General features: G+C 44.0%; 1 long non-coding RNA gene across 1 annotated transcript in view; it reads left to right on the top strand.

Moving 5' to 3' along the window:
* Positions 1–13,811, top strand: part of LOC120405923 — a 33,283-nt gene that overhangs the window by 791 nt on the left and 18,681 nt on the right. Inside the window, exon 2 of the long non-coding RNA XR_005598989.1 lies at positions 3,538–3,626. This is a non-coding gene — a long non-coding RNA (uncharacterized LOC120405923). The remainder of the gene's footprint in view (positions 1–3,537; positions 3,627–13,811) is intronic.

Here is a 13,811-nt window from a genome sequence, read left to right on the forward strand (position 1 = left end):
CAAACCCAGAACCCCTTCCCGAACCCCAAACCCCTCATCCCTGGCCCCACCCCAGAGCCTGCAACCTCTGCCCAGAGCCCTGCCCCCTCCTGTACCCCAACCTCCTGCCCCAGCCCAGAGCCTCCTCCCACCCCCAAACCCCTCATTCCTGGCCCCACCCCGCAGCCCTCACCCCCAAACCGCAACCCTCTGCCTCAGCCCTGAGCCCTTCCCAAACCCCTCATCCCCAGCTCCGTTGGGTTGTGGGGGGATCAACAATTTTCTTCAACTGGGTCCACGGAAAAAAAGTTTGAAAACCACTAACCTAAATCATTCTCACAAGAAATGATTTAAGTTCCTAAGCTGCTTGACTCCGGGCAGTGGGTTCCAGTTTGTGGATTGCTAGCAGAGCTAGGCACTTGTGTCCTGGCTGCAGGAAGGTGCCCATCTCCCCAAGAAGGGGTGGGGGTTTGGACACACTCTCTGATGCAGCTCTCCACTCAGTGCTGGGTTTTGTGATCATATTCTTAAGTGCCTCTCTCCCCCACACCCCCGTACACTGTATAGAGAGTCTAGGTGCCTAACTCTGGCTGTGTGAATCTCAGTGTTGTTCTTGTGATATTCTAGCAGCCTAGAAGTTAAGCATTGCAATGCTCAGTGTTGCACTGTTTGTCCCTTTGTGGATCTGGGCCTCAATGTTTTTCAGTAGTTAGTTTTCTTTTGGGGGTTGATTGAGAATTTCTAGCAAGATGTGGAGCTCGGCATCTTCCAAAGATAACGGCATCTTCCAATGGAGTGGCTGGGGGGAAGAGGGGGAAGGAATTAATAGGGCAAGAAGCTAGCTGGGAAAACATCCTTCCATTATTGTTCAGGTTTGTAATTGACAAAGAATTGAGTGTGCACAGTGATAAGTGGATACCCACAATGTCCTTCCAGCTCTCAGTCTATTCCAGGCAGTGCTGGGATCTGAGCAGTCAGAACAAGCTGAAAAGGTTGGACGAGTTGATTGTGTCTATCCTTTCCATGCCAAAGTTGTTCAAGGTGATTATGAAGTTAAGTCCTACACTACAGTCAGAATCAGAGTTGTTAGGATTCAAGAGGCCAAAGAATGCAGGGGCGGTCTGGTCAGACCGCCTGTTTCCTTTATGTACCTCCAAGTTAGCCACTCGCCATCCCACCCCCTTGCCTTTAAGACTGAGCACAGCATTTGGTACCATACGACAGGAAGAGTGAGTCACAGGAAGATACTAGGTGCCTTTGCAGACCTCAACAGCAGATGCTTCATTGAAAAAAGGATTTCAGGAAGAGCAGTGGATGAGGCGTTTTCCATGATACCCTGCAAACCACACACCTTTAAACTTGGATCATCTTCTTGTGGGTTGATTGGAGTCTATTACATTTAAGTTTTACTCAATATTTCACCATCTTCTCCCTGAGTACCTTGAAAATAACTTTTGGATAAATGAGATGTAGTGCTGGCTTTCAGGCTAATCCCTGGCTGTGCACCTTTAATTGCCTGTATAGCATTACATTTTGATAATATTGTTTTGTAGTGAGATCTAAGAGGTAAGGTGTTTATATCTGAGATTTCACCATAAAATGAGATTTTGCACAAAATGAGATTTCTCCCCGCCCACCATGATTTCAGTGCAAATCCATTCTTGTAGAAAAGTAATTTAACTCAAAACTGCACTGCATATAAAATGTGGTTCATTTTTAAAGCCAATATGATTTTTCACTGAATGGCTCATTTTCAAATTAAGAATTCAGTGATTTTCCCCCCACCACCACCATTTTTTGGAAGCTTTCCATTTTATAACATATGAAAACACTTTAGATTCTGACCAAATTTTTGTTGTGAAAGTGTCATTGTATTTTTGAACCTTCAATCTAAATTTATCCTTTCCTTTGTCTGTGTGAAGCATTTTGTTATACAAGACAATGGTCCTGGTTCTCCTCTGGCTTTTACTAATTTTACAGTGGACTGACCCCACTGACTTCAATAGAGATTTCTGATTTGCACCTGTGCAAGAGTAAGTCCATTGTATATAAATACATTATTTTGGATAAACCAGAGAGATTGTTTTGTACTTGCCCAAAACAAAGATACAAGCCAATTGAAGAAGATTGCAGGATGGTTATTAGATACCCTCCAACTTAATTGTAAGTTACAATCTTGACAGAAGCCTATGTTTAAGGAGATTTAGATAGTAATTATTCATCTTACATAAGCTTATATTCTATAGTAAGTGTAAGCTAAGAATATCTTTCACTTGTACCACTTTAGATTCTTTTTCCAAGTATTTGCTACTTTTCAAAAAACAGTTTGGTAAAAAGTGTTCAATATTGCACAGACTATACAAATCCTCTGAATGGAGCAATCAATCAGCATGCTGCTTCATTTACAACATAACTGCAGAATTTCCTGTTCTCATTCATATATTGGCTTTGCAATCTACAAACACATGGTGCCCATAAATGTAATGCTGTTCATTTTTAAGAGAAAGCCTTGCTATCAAAGGGATCTGGGGAATATGATCAATTCATAAAGCAATACACTGGGAGGAAGAGAATGGGTTACAAGTCTCTACTCAAAGAGAACTCAAGTTTTGTTTGAGAGCCATGCAACCCACAAGCTAACACTTCTCATGTTCAGGCTTTGCTTTACTTTTAAGCTTTTTACTCTTCTAAGCCTTTTTCAGCAAGTGGTTTGGCCAGCTGTCCCGTTGCAAAGAAAAACAACTACACCAAATGTTCACAAATGATAGCGTTGGGAGAGGGTAGTTTGGTAAAGCAGGGTATGCTGATGGGCAGGTTGAGGAGACAGAGTTCAGGCTGGGATGCATTGCCTGGATTGGAGTGCGGGACTGGTGATGGACGAATATGTGCCTGCGTGTAGCAGAGTAGAGGGTGTGTGTCAGATGTGTTGTCTGCAGTGACCCTAGTTTAACAATTTTTTTAGAGCAAGTGATCAGAAAAAATTAGAAACAAAATAAAAATGCTGAGCCCAGTGCTGTTTGCTCACTGGAGATGATATTACACTGGTATGAGTGTAATATCATTTGCACATCAAGGAACTGAATATGCAACTGTGGCTATTGTCCACTTACAACTTGTTTCAGTAGAGTTGTGGGGGGAGATTTAAAGGCAGAATTTGGCCCTATGTTTGTTTATTGTGCATATGAACAGCAAGATAAACCTCCTCTTTTCTTGTAATCTTGAAATACCAAACCCTAATCAATGGCTTCCTCAAATCCAATAGTTTGAGCCTTAGTATGGAAGAAATCTCTGTTGTGATCCCTCCGCACAGTGAGTTCAAGCTATTTCCTAAGGGTATTTACCTCTCTCTCTGGAGGGAAAATTGGAGGGGAAATGTGACACTTCCAAACTCCACCCACAAACCAATTCCCAGACACTTGAGATGCCAAAATGAGACATTGCTCATAGAGGATTGTGCAAATCTTCATAATCGAACTTCCCCTCTATTTTCTTAGATGCTTTGATCAGCAGTGACATGATTAACAATGCTGGTGTTTAAATTTTAATCATTGCACACAGGGCATCTCAGACTCATCATCCAAGAGGTAGCCCCTCACAGCAAGATCCAGCATTGCAGCCACTGCACCTCATCTCCTCCTTCATGCCAGGTACGATGACATGGCCCCCCAGCCACATCACACTCAATTCCATCCCCACTTGCAGGATAATTTGTACAAAAGAAGTAGTGTCCCCCAAATCAAAAGCAATAAACAGAAGATCCTTCTCCCCACCTGAGTTCATCTTCAGTTCCACGCTCCAAACTGGAAAGTAAACAGCATAAATTGTACCACCCTTCTTGGGCTCAACTTTCTACAGACTCATCTTCTCCCACTCAGAATCTGTAGAGCTCTTCCCCCCCCATTCTTATTACAGAGCACGGGAGTGGAAGATGGCAGCATTCACAAAGAATGCCATCAACTCAGCAACTGAACATCAGTGATCTCCAGGCCATCAGAGCAGCTACTCAGCGTAACGGGGTGGGACTCACCCCTGCGGCGCCTCCTGTTGGTCATCCTGGGAATTAGCTCTTTGACCCAGGAGCACCCTCTGCAGGCTGGTGTCCTGCTTCCCACTGGGTCCCAAGTCCCTCTTGGACCCCGGTGCCCCTTTCAGACCGGGATGCTGCCCCCTGCAGCACTCCGCAGTCTCACTGGGTCTCCCCTCCCTGGGGAGCTCCCATCCCCTATCCCCACCTCGCCTCAGTCGTAGGCTACTGCCAGTCACCAACTAGTCCCCGCTCCCTGGGGCAGACTGCAATATAAGCCACTCATCACAGGCAAGGAGGGGTTTGGACCTGCTGCCTCAGCCTAGCCTTGGGCTGTCCCCTGCAACTCCCAGTACCTATTTGGCCTTTTACTAGGCCGCAGCCTGGGGGGTTTCCAGGCTGGAGCTCCCCAGCTCCCTTGGCCTTCCCCCAGCCCTGCTCCACCCCAGGTATCTTCTCTAGATCCCCAGCAGCCAGGCCCATCTCCCTCCACAGCTAGAGAGGGACTGTGCCAGCTCCTGGCTTCACTGGCCTTTATAGGGCCAGCTGGACCCTGATTGGGGCATGGCCCCCAGCTGAGGCTGCTTCCTCCAATCAGCCCAGCTTTTCCCCTGCCATAGCCCTCTCCCAGGGCTGTTTTTAACCCTTTCAGGCCAGGAGCGGGTGACCACCCCGCTACACACAGCAAATCCTGAAGTTCCTCCTCGGCCATACAATGTGCCAAATAGGCCCTGGAATAAGAATCCTGCAACTTAATGTTGCAGGATTCTCATGGGCAAAATGCAAGTACCTTGGAAACGTGCTGAATACTTACAGCATCAATCTCCTCATGTTGCAAGAGACCCATGTTGGCAATGACCAACAGGCCAGGCGCTACCATATCTATGGATACAGCCTAACGACTATCCCTTATCCTGAATATAGCTCGGCAATATACATCAAGGACACCATCACAGATTTTAATGTTATTCCACCAACCGAAGAGGAGACCACATTTACCACAACTATCAAAGTAGGGGAGCTCTGCATTACGAACGCCTATAAAGCCCCAGCACAAGATGGCCAAAACCCAGCACTCCTATTCTATGAATCTATGCAGGTGATTTTAATAGTCACTACACTATGTGGGGCTATAAAACAAATGAAATTGATGGCGAAGATCTCATGGACTGGATATCTGCACAAGACTTACAACTAATCTATGAACTAAAACAATGATCAGCATTCCATTCAAGCTGCTGGCAACATGGGTACAATCCAGACCTAACATTCATGTCTAAAGACCAAAGTGGTAACACCTTGATCATAACACATGAAGTACTATCGGCATTTCCGAACAGCCAACATAGGCCTATAATGATCTATGTAGGCATAGACATTCCTGTGTTCTTTCCAAAACAGGTACCAAGATGGAATTTTGCTAAAGCTGATTGGGATGACTACAAACAGACTGAGAAAACTGTTGCAAGGATTCTAGTGAGACCAGAATGCTATCAACGGTTCGCAGGGCTCTGGAAAATAGCAGGAAAGAAGAACATTCCCTGAAGCTTCTGCAAAAAGCGCACTCCCTGCTGGATGAGAGAGATGCAGGAGTTGCTCCGGCAATACAATCAGACCAGGAGCTCTCAGACTGCAGAAGCCCTGCTACACTCCCTTGACACAGCAAGACACCAGCACTGGCTTAACTACATGCAAAACCTTGATTTTACACATTCAAGTCCTCAAGCCTGGACACTACTGTGACATCTTGGGGCCATTAATCCCACAGAGTACCAGACATCAAAAATCCAGCCAAACTCAATAGCCTCCAAACTGCTGGCAAATACAAAAGGACCACTTGATAAACACATAAGAAGAGAAGTGTATCAACAACTCTACTGAACACTTGCATCAATACCCAAGGAGAACCTTCTACTGTCAGCATTGAGGAAGTAAAAGAAGGACTTGCCGTGATGGGAAAAAAAGGGCCCTGACGGTATTCCACCAGAATTCCTCCACTATCTCAGTCCCAAAGGACTCCAGTGGCTAGCAACATTGTACTCCGCTACCTTAAGGACAGTACGGATCCCTGAAATATGGCGTGAGACAATGGTAATTGCCTTTCCAAAGCCTGAAAAGCCTCCTGATGAAGCGGGAAGCTAGAGGCCAATTTCTCTACTATGTACGACCTATAAACTTCTTGAACGTATCATCCTCAAAATACGTTCTTTTACTGAGCCAATTATCCCTGTCTGACAGGCTTCCGGCCAAAACATAGTTGGTGTGACCAAGTTCTGGCACTCACAACTCAAATTGAAGCTGGCTATCAAAAAAACCTAAAGACTGGCACAGTATTTGTTGACCGGTCATCTGCGTATGATACTGTATGGGTTAAGGGCCGGATGCTGAAACTTGCTAAAATTATACCTTGCTACCAAACACGTCACTTACTGTGGACCGTGCTGAATAACAGATACCTACGGGTGTACCTGGGTAATACGACCAGCTCACCCTGTATCCTAAACAGACTACCACAGGGCTCTGTACTTGTGCCAATATTTAGCTAAGTGATATGCCTCCAACTAAATCACGAAAATGTGGATATGCAGATGATCTTGACATGACAATCCAAGCATCAAACCTCCATGACAATGAAAAAGCATTAACTGAGGAATATGGAACAATATTTCTGGAAATGGAGGCTCAAACCAAAGGCTGGAAAAACAATAGTAAGCGCATTTCATCTTGAAAATAGGAGTGCCAAAACCACACTGAAAATAGCTGTGGTAAAAATGTGCAACAAGATTACACTCCAATATACCTTGGTGTGAAATTCAACCTCTCCTTCCATGATCATCTTGAGAAGGTAGCTGTAAAGATAAAAACGAGAGCCAACATAATCCAGAAAGTATCAGAGGGGTAGCCGTGTTAGTCTGGTTGTCAGCAATGCCCCTCTGCTATGTACATCGGCCAAACTGGACAGTCTCTAAGGAAAAGGATAAATGGACACAAATCAGACATTAGGAATGGCAATATACAAAAACCTGTAGGAGAACACTTCAACCTCCCTGGCCACACAATAGCAGATCTTAAGGTGGCCATCCTACAGCAAAATAACTTTAGGACCAGACCTCAAAGAGAAAGTGCTGAGCTCCAGTTCATCTGCAAATTTGACACCATCAGCTCAGGACTAACCAAAGACTGTGAATGGCTTGCCAATTACAGAACCAGTTTCTCCTCCCTTGGTTTTCACACCTCAACTGCTAGAACAGGGCCTCATCCTCCCTGATTGATCTAACCTCGTTATCTCTAGCTTGCTTCTTGCTTGCTTATATATACCTGCCCCAGGAAATTTCCACCACTTGCATCCGAAGAAGTGGGTATTCACCCACGAAAGCTCATGCTGCAAAACGTCTGTTAGTCTATAAGGTGCCACAGGATTCTTTGCTGCTGATAATCCAGAAACTAGCAGGTATAACATGGGATGCACCAGCATCAGTGCTGTGAACATCTGCAATAGCACTTGTATATTCAGTAGCTGAATATTGTGCACTGGTATGGAGCAGATGCAGCCACACATGACTTGTGGATGCCCAACTGAATACAGTGATGTAGTGCATCATGGGAACTCTTAAATCGACTCCAACACCATGGCTGCCTGTCCTAACATTGCTCCCCCTGCCCCGATACACCTAACTGCTGCAACATTTCATGAAGCGCAGTGAATCCAGGAAAATGGATGCCTTCCTATTCACCAAGACCTTGACAATGCACCCCACCCCCTCCCAGCAATGTCTTTAGTCCCACAAGCCTTTCTGGGAACATTCATTTAGCCTCATGCAATCAGGCTATGATCAGAAGGAGGCTTGGAAAGCAGATTGGGTTAAACAAGACAAAAAATAAGCACCTTGTGCCAGATCCTATGAAGAAGGCTCCTGGGTTTGCCCTTCCATGATCATCTTGGTCAATGCTGAACCAAATTCAAACCAACCATGGTAAATGCAGATATCTAATGCAGAAATGGAAAATCAAGGACTCCCCAGTGTGCAAGTGTGGTCCCCCACAACAGGCCATCGAACATATCACTACTGCCCAATTTATAAGTATGAAAGAGGCATTGCTGCAATAAATTCTGCTACTCCTGATGTAGCCATTTGGCTCAATCAACTTCATGTGAAATTGTAGTTACTGCTCTACACCAACCATATGAAAGAAGAAGATTACAGAGCAGTGCTCTGTAATCACTGCCTCCCTGGGATTTTCTCCTACAAGGACCAGCTCCTCTCAAGCTGTTGACCTGCTCTGCTTCATCCCTGGAGTCCTACTTTTCTGTCTCTTCCCAGACTAGATCCTCACCCCCTTCTATATGACTGGGGGTCAGCCTTCATCAGCATCCACCTCAGGGCCGCCTCCTCCTCTTCAGCTGCCCTCTCCCTTCAGGGCTAGCCACAGGAGACACCTTCCTTCTGGTACCTCCCCTGTCAACTGAGCCCTCAGCTGAGCTCTCTTCAACCTTTTAGGGAAATCACCCAGCTTCTTCCCAGCTGAGCCTACTAATTGCCTCAAGCAACTTAATCCCCAGCTGACCAGGACCAGCTGGAAAGAGCTTGCTGACCATCACAGGTGTGGCTGTGCCCGACTAGCCTTAAAGGGCTAGCCAGCCTTGGACAGGCAGTTCATACCTCTCAGGTATGGTTGCAGACATCACTGCACCGGTTACATCTTGAAGGTATTCTTTGCAGCCATAGATGTGGGACTTGTTTTTAAATGGAAGCTGAGATTCTAGTGCACAAGATGGCAACATAAAGGAGGTGGGAGCACACTGTACGCCTATGTATTTTCTTATTTCAAGCCCTGCTTATACTGACCAGTGGGGACTCCTGGACTTGCTCCTACTCCCATTAAAGTCTGAGTTTTGCTGTTGAGTTCAGTGGAAGCAGGAATTGGCCCTAGACTGGCAACAATTCTTGGGTGTTTTCAAAGAAAGGCAAGAATTGCACATCTCTTATGCTACTCAGCTGCAGGTAAAGAATTACAGATTGGGGTAGAGTCAATCGGAGTTATATATAGCCTGACTGTTCACAAAAATTCCTAGCTGAACACTCTGTTCTTGATTTTCCTTCTGTGAATGTGCCTGGCTTGGGAAATGCAATGATTTAGGGATGAGGATGACTTGATCAGTAGGAGCAAATGACCAAAACAAAGACACGATAACAGGGCTCGGAGATCAAAAGGTGGCTTTCCGCAAATGTAAGTGTGACATACCAGGATAGAGTCCAGACTATGGGGGTCTGTGTCACCCCTGCCCTGCACCCTTGGGTGCCTTACAATGCCTTGCTGAAGTAGCTTCTACCTGGGCTGCTCACAAACAGCCTTCCGGCGTGCAAGTCACCCTGAGTGTCTGTGTGTAACCACAGCCTGCCAGCCACACTTGGGTTACACTCTGGCTCTCAGCAGCCTTGGTTATACTGCAGGGGGGCCCCAACATACCCCCCAGATTTCCCCCAGAAATGTATGTCCTGTACTGCCCAGCCCTCTCCTAGACGATACAGACATTTTAAGTCCATTATTCCTGTAAGGGAATAATATGCCAATTTATTATCGCAGTTATTCAGACACTTCAATTTAAACACATTGTATTAGATAACAGTAAAATGAGTCGAACTATGAAGAGAGATTGAGTACAAGTAATGAGGCATAAGTCAGGAATGGTTACAAGACAATGCTTACTAAATGTCTAACAAACTATATCCGATTCAAGCAAAGTTCCTCACCACATGCTCCATCAGATGACTGACCAGACCCTGTAGTTCTGGACCCCTCCTCCAGAGTCCATCACCTGCTTCTTTTGTCTCTTCAGATGCAGTGAATGGGATAGGCAGGGAGAAACGGGGTTGCCTTGGTGTTTGTCCTTCCTTTTTATAGTTTCAGTACCCCTCTTGAAAGACATTTCCAGCTGGGCGCTAGGAGATAAAGACTGTAGAAGGGAGTTCCCAGCTGGTTTTTTCACCTGTTTGAACGTCCTTTGTCTTCTCTTCCTGCTTGATGACTGTTTACTGCTAAATGCAAATTAAGGAGTGCACATATTCCTTTGTTTAGGACAAACCCATTTGCCAACTTCTGTTTGGGCAGGGCTGTGGGGTTTGGAACATGTGTTAACACCACCATACAGGGAAATCTTAACGTCACATACAATGTTGTCAGGCCTATTTTACCCGGATAATACTGACCAGCAAATTATGAGTTTTCAAAGACCACCTTACAGGGCATACTTTGTACAAAGAGTACTACCATTCTGTGTAGACTGTGAATACAGGGGTGTATTTGGCCACAGTAATATTTTACATTTATATAGCACCTATCATTCCAAATGACCCTGAAGTATTTAACAAAGACCTTGTCGAAATTCATAGTTTCACAAGTTTAATCTTAAATTGGTTTATCAAATCAAGTTAGTTAACAGGTACAAACAATAGATAATCTTAATTCTATTTAAACCAGTCTTAAATTGATGTAAAGTGAATTAATATTTCATCAAATTAAACTAAACTGACAGAAGCCTGGTTTTAATCAAATAATATCTACTCTGTATTTTGCTTTGATTTAACTAAATAAGTTTATTCAAAGTTGCACCAATTTAACTAAAGGGCTGATTTTTATAGACAAGGCCTATTATCTCCCCTTAGAATAACCCAACGGATCTCATTATTTAAAGACCATTGAAATAAATGGAAAGATTCCCATTAACTTTAGTGAGTTTTGGATCAGGCCCATAGGCTGTAAGTTCTTTGGGGTAGGGACCAACTTTTTATTGCATATATGTACAGTGCCCAGCACAATGGGACCTTGATCGGGGCCCTATTGTAACTACCACAGTACAGATTCTCAGTAATCAGACCTCACTGTCAAAACTCTGATCTAAGGGATTGCGAGAGTGACCGTCATGGAAGAAGTCAGGATATTGGGAACCCTGCCGCTTTTGTTATGGAGATCTTGATTGTGCCTCCATAATGAAGGAGGTGTTCCAATTTACACTTACAGTAATTCAACCACTTAAGTTTGAAAAATGTAATACATTCTCCCTGTATTTACTGCATTACTCTGTTAGTGCAGACTGAATTGTCTGAAAATGTGTCATTCACTAATATACTGACTCTCTGACATTTGTGTTGAAATGTAAGAATAGTTTTAACATCTAACAGCAATATCACATGCAAGTTTAGGACAGGAAGTGAAGAAGTGTACCGTATCCCACTGAAACTACAGAGGATAATTTAGTCAGGCGGAATACTGTTATTCAAACTGGAATATTATGAGGATGCCAGAGCTGACATTCCTTTGAAAAATGTTATGAGATCTTTAAGGTCTGATCCAACATACACTGAAGGAAATGGGAAGATTCCCATTGACTTCAGTGGGCATTGGATTGGTCCAATAGGGGGGAGGGATAGCTCAGTGGTTTGAGCATTGGCCTGCTAAACCCAGGGTTGTGAGTTCAATCCTTGAGGAGGCCACTTAGGGATCTGGGGGAAAAATTGGTCCTGCTAGTGAAGGCAGGGGGCTGGACTCAATGACCTTTCAAGGTCCCTTCCAGTTCTAAGAGATTGGTATATCTCCAATTATTACCTTTATTACCCTAACTGATTAATAGTCACTTATCTAATATAAGTGGTCTAGTTCTTGGTTTTATGCCTCAGCAAAATGATGGCTCCTCTGGCAGCAAAGCTCCCCTAAAACCATTCTATGGCAGTGGTTTGGTGCTGGCTCAGAGAGAAGCATCACCTACAATTGTTGGAAAAGGAGGGGTTGAAGAAATGTGAAAACAAGGTGGTGGTATTCAGATCAACCCCATAGGCACAACCCCTGACAGTAGCAAGATGATTGATGGAGACATGTCCCCATCGATGAAGCCATGTTTCATGTAGTTTCATTCCTGATTCCTTCCTACTCCAACTTTAATATGTTTTCTCTGGTAGAGCACAGAGATTGGACTAGATGTCCTTTTTCTTTTCCAAAAAAGCCATTTCCCAGTCCTTGGTAGATCATTATTTCCCTTTTCCATAGATGTCTCATCCCCTATATGGCATCTTGTAGCTTATTACAGCCAATTAAAAACACCTACCACTTTGCCTACGCCTTTGGAGAGCTATAATTTATGTACATAGGCATGTCCTTTGTAGCCACTTGAGAGATCTCTATGAAATGTCTGTGGCGGTAACTCGGCAAGCCTCTCCCCAATCCTCTCCTCCCCATGCCCGCTCACACAGCCAGGCCATACTCACTGTGACTGCGGCTGGACAGTGGTGTTGTGCAGAGGGATTCCAAAGCTGATGAGTCAATAAGCATGTCTGATTTAACTTACGGGAATAAGGGAAGGGAGTTCTGCAACTTATCTTTCACTTTCCATTGTGACTGTAAATACAATGATACATCCATCTGTTTTATCTGTGGCTGCTGCCATTGTGGTTGAGGGGTGCCCCATTGTGACACAGTGAATCATTATTGTGTCAGCAGTTGTTCTCAAGCCTGACATTCATTACACCTAACACATGGTCATAACTGGAATCTAAAAGGCCGCATATAAGATAATTGGAAAACGAATAACTCACTGATCATTAATATTCTTGCATGATGTATGTACAGGGTGTGTATAAAAAGTAATGAATCTGCTAGAATTATATTCTTAATGTGTTTGGCAAGCCATGCATAAACCCAGTCTGCCCTAGATGTAAAAATGTATATTTGTCAGTCCATATCATCATCAGGCAGAGACAAAGAAGGCCTATTTACATATAAGGTAAAAACAAAGCTATTAGGCAAGGGAGAAGGCAACATGACATCTGCACCATAGGAGCAGAGAAAAACTTTACTGGGCTATAAAGACAGTGGATCTGAACCTCAAATGATAAATAATCGAATCAACTGATTATATACAATATTACTGCATTAGAAGATTATCAAGTAAGATCTTTTCTGAAAGCTAATGACACATTGGTGATTAATATCATTGTGGAATGTATGTATTAACACTGGGAAATTATGGATACTCACTGATATTATGTTTTCAAGTCTGATCAAATACAGGGAGAAACAGGTTCCCTCCCAGGCAGGAGGCAAGGCAGCTATCTGTCTCCAATGAAATGAAGCAAAGTATGACCAAAAACAATGGAAAACCCATTTACACACAAGTCAGCAGAGGGGTGGGAAACCCACAGGAAAGGAAGAACAGCATGAGGTCACCTTGAGTCTGGGGACCAAATAGTGAGTTTGGAAAGTTAATAAAAGGCAGGAGAAGTAGTCATCTTAGCAGCCCTCACTAGACAGCCACAAGAGGCCAGAGCTCTAGCAAGCTGAGAGAGATGGGTCCTTTAACCCAGACAGTTGAAGTCACTGTGAATTCAATATTGATGAAGAAACTACGTGGAACAAAGACTGTAGCTTTTTAAGTTCAGTCTTAGCCCTTAGAAAGCCATTTTTGTAACCCCTTCTAACTTTATTCCTTCTACTTGGTATCACTTAACCTATGTCCTTTTGTTAATACACTATTTTATTCCTACAATAAGCCAACTCAATGCTGTGCTCGAAGGGAAGGGTTTATTTACCCCAGTTAAGTTAATAAGCAATAATGTTCTTGTCTCTTTAAAGGAGCAAACAAACCTTATTATTTCTTAGTGTTCCAGGAGAGGACTGGACACGTCAGGGCAGATGGGTCTGGGGAAATTCAAGACTGGGATTGTATTGGGGTCATCTCTGCAAGTAGTAACCAAGGAGGGGTGGGTACCAGAGTGGAGCTGTTGTATTATAGGCAAGCTGCTGGGATCAGAGTGCT

The sequence above is a fragment of the Mauremys reevesii genome, linkage group 5, assembly GCF_016161935.1.
Source record: "Mauremys reevesii isolate NIE-2019 linkage group 5, ASM1616193v1, whole genome shotgun sequence".
Lineage (NCBI taxonomy): Eukaryota > Metazoa > Chordata > Testudines > Geoemydidae > Mauremys > Mauremys reevesii.